Source organism: Lontra canadensis, unplaced genomic scaffold (assembly GCF_010015895.1).
Source record: "Lontra canadensis isolate GAN:19392208 unplaced genomic scaffold, GSC_riverotter_1.0 scaffold15, whole genome shotgun sequence".
Lineage (NCBI taxonomy): Eukaryota > Metazoa > Chordata > Mammalia > Carnivora > Mustelidae > Lontra > Lontra canadensis.
The window spans coordinates 25160324-25163729 of record NW_022631009.1 but is presented as its reverse complement, the minus strand read 5'-3'; the positions used below and the strand labels follow the sequence as shown (position 1 = coordinate 25163729).

At 41.7% G+C, this 3406-nt stretch overlaps 1 pseudogene; it reads left to right on the top strand.

Moving 5' to 3' along the window:
* The first annotated feature begins 886 nt into the window (after nucleotides 1-886).
* LOC116868406 lies at nucleotides 887-2335 on the top strand (annotated as a pseudogene).
* Nucleotides 2336-3406: the final 1071 nt, after the last annotated feature.

Sequence of the window (3406 nt, the reverse complement as noted above, 5' to 3'; positions counted from 1 at the left end):
ATTTTTAACTCTCCTCTTCATCAATCTGACAAAGTATTTTAACTGGTGATGGCTTTCTTTAGAAAGCTGAATTTGCATCTTGGGGTTTCATACATATTTTAGTAATGTATACAGAAGGAAAACTGCAAGGAGGCATCCAGAATTTTAGCACCCAGAATTTAGGGGGGAAAAAAATAGCAACTGTTCCAGGGAAAACCAAGTTTTAAATGCTACAGTTCCAAACAAACCTTTTCTTTCCATCTCATTGCCACAGAATAATAGTGTCTCCACAGCCCCTAATAGTTGACAAAGTGCGTTCGTTCACCTGGCACCGCACAGTAGAGTCCTTAACGATTAGTTTGTAACACCCGCTTCCCAGATGGAAGAACTGAGAATCAGGAGGAAGTAGAGCATGGTCAGCATGGACTCAGAAGCGAGCAGAACTAGGACTGAATCCTGACTCTACTTCCGTTAAGTTACTTGATCTCTCTTTGCTCAGTTTCCACATCTGTGAAATGGACCCAATGAAACCTGAGTAACTAGATCTTATGGTTGCTGAGAAGGATTAAATGAGTTTGTTTATGTATTTAACTTAGCCAAGAACATTAAAAAAAGGGCACTTCCGCTCCCTGTGCTGTGACAGACTTTAAGTCCCTTGGCTTCTCAGATTGAGCTCCTAGCTCTTACTTTTCATTAAAGTGAGGCAACGAAATCAAGGCATCTGACCATCTATAGTGTAGGCCGTTTCACTGGACAATCTTCATAAAACTGTTTTCTCTGTGTTAAAGTGATGATGAGAATAGTTTTGATTTCATAGGCATAGGGATACCATGAAGATCGAGTGAGGTAATAAGCACAGAGCACATGGTATTCAGTGCCTTTTGTTAAATACTACTTTTGTCCCCCTTCCACACGATCACGCTGAGCTAGTACCCACGCCTGGAATCGGGTCGCAACCTCAGCCGCGCCTGCCGCCTGCCACTGCCTCCGGACCATGGACCCCCGCAAAGTTAGTGAGCTTTGGGCTTTCGTGAAAATGTGTAAGCAGGATCCAAGCGTTCTGCACACCGAGGAAATGCGTTTCCTGAGGGAGTGGGTGGAGAGCGTGGGGGGTAAAATACCACCTGCCACTCATAAAACTAAATCAGAAGACAGTATCAAGGAAGAAAAACCAGATAGTAAGAAGGCGGAGGAAAACATAAAGACAGATGAACCATCAAGTGAGGAGAGTGATCTAGAAATTGACAATGAAGGTGTGATTGAACCAGATACCGATGCCCCTCAAGAAATGGGAGATGAAAATGTAGAGATAACCGAGGAAATGATGGATCAGGCAAATGATAAAAAAGTGGCTACCATTGATGCCCTAAATGATGGTGAACTACAGAAAGCCGTTGACTTGTTCACAGATGCCATCAAACTAAATCCTCGCTTGGCCATTCGGTATGCCAAGAGAGCCAGTGTCTTCATCAAATTACAGAAGCCAAATGCTGCCATTTGAGACTGTGACAGAGCTATTGAAATAAATCCTGATTCAGTTCAGCCTTATAAGTGGCGAGGGAAAGCACACAGACTTCTGGGCCATTGGGAAGAAGCCGCACATGATCTTGCCCTTGCTTGTAAACTGGATTATGATGAAGACGCTAGTGCAATGCTGAAAGAAGTTCAGCCGAGGGCCCAGAAACTTGCTGAACATCGGAGAAAATATGAGCGAAAACATGAAGAGCGAGAGATCAAAGAAAGAATAGAAAGGGTTAAGAAGGCTCGGGAAGAACATGAGAGAGCCCAGAGGGAGGAAGAATCAGGAGCTCAGTATGGCTCTTTCCCAGGCGGCTTTCCTGGGGGAATGCCTGGTAATTTTCCTGGAGGAATGCCTGGAATGGCAGGGGGGATGCCTGGAATGGCAGGAATGCCTGGGCTCAATGAAATTCTTAGTGATCCGGAAGTTCTTGCAGCCATGCAGGATCCAGAAGTTATGGTGGCCTTCCAGGATGTGGCCCAGAACCCAGCGAATATGTCAAAATATCAGAGCAACCCAAAGGTTATGAATCTCATCAGTAAATTATCAGCCAAATTTAGAGGTCAAGCATAATGCCCTTATGACAAATAAAGCCCTTGCTGAAGGAAAAGCAACTTCGATCACCTAATGGATGTCGCAATAATACAAACCAGTGTACCTCCGACCTTCTCATGAAGAAAGCTGGGGTGCTGTGAAGAGAATCCTTATCCCTCTGCTCCCCATGCAACTGAAACATTCTACAATTGTTGCCATTAGGGTATTCATTCAGATAATGTTTTCCTACTAGGAACTACAAACTTTAAACACTTTTTAAACCTTAAAAATATTTAAAAACATTAAAAAAAATACTACTTTTGTTACTAATTGATATACTATTTAAAGTCTATTATAACTTGTGCTATTACTTATGCTTTAAAATCTATACTGATTTCCTTGCCATTCGACCCTTATCAAGGAAAGGAAAAAATGATCAATCTTTACTTTTCATAAGAAGAGCTTATAAGAATAATTATTCTTCAACCATATCCTTATATTTTCCATTTTTAGACTTGACCATTGACTTAGCTGGGCCATGTGCATTGTTATCCATGCACTGGAGAGCAAAGCTTCCTGGAATGGTATCAGGAGACCTAGGTTCTCTCCAATCTAGCACTAATTTACTGTGTGACCTTGGGCAAGTCACTCAACCTTTCTGTGCCCTTTCTTCCTTGATGAAACAAGAGGATTAAACTAAAGTCTCTTTGAGCACTAAGATTACATGTTTCAAATCTCTCTCTATGCATAGATATATGCGAATATGATCTTTCCAACACAACTATTTTTATTATTTAAAACCATGTTGTAATCAATTCATTAAAAAACTTTCTTTTGCCTCTGAGATAATGGACAGTTCTGCAGGAGTTTAATAGAGAAAGAATTAGGAAGCATGGACCTTGGCCTTCTGCAGCCTTTGGCCTCTAGTTTAGCTCAGATATCATCCTTGCTTACCCATGAGAACCGAATGTTCTGCTAAGGAGCTCACCGAACCTGAGGGAAAGCTGGCAGCCAGCAGTGTGAGGCGAGCCTCCACCTTCCCCGCTCTCAAGGATGCTCTCATCACCCTTTTTCCCAAATGTTCCTTTGGACATTTTTCAAAAATAACTCAAAATTTCTCTTACCTTATGCACATATGTTGAAAGCGAGAAAGTGGCTTATGGCAGCCTAACATTTAACATCTTCAGTACCTCTAAAATGCTCACAATTGGAAGCTGCAAACTGTTTCTCCCCTGTGATGAAGGGATTGGATTTCCCTTGACTACTTCCTGCTTAGATTTTCCAAAGCTTGCTGACTATGAGAGTAAAATAATTTATATTATTTATTAATACCTTTATGATATTAGCAAAGCTTGAAAAGCTTGGTCAAGGGCT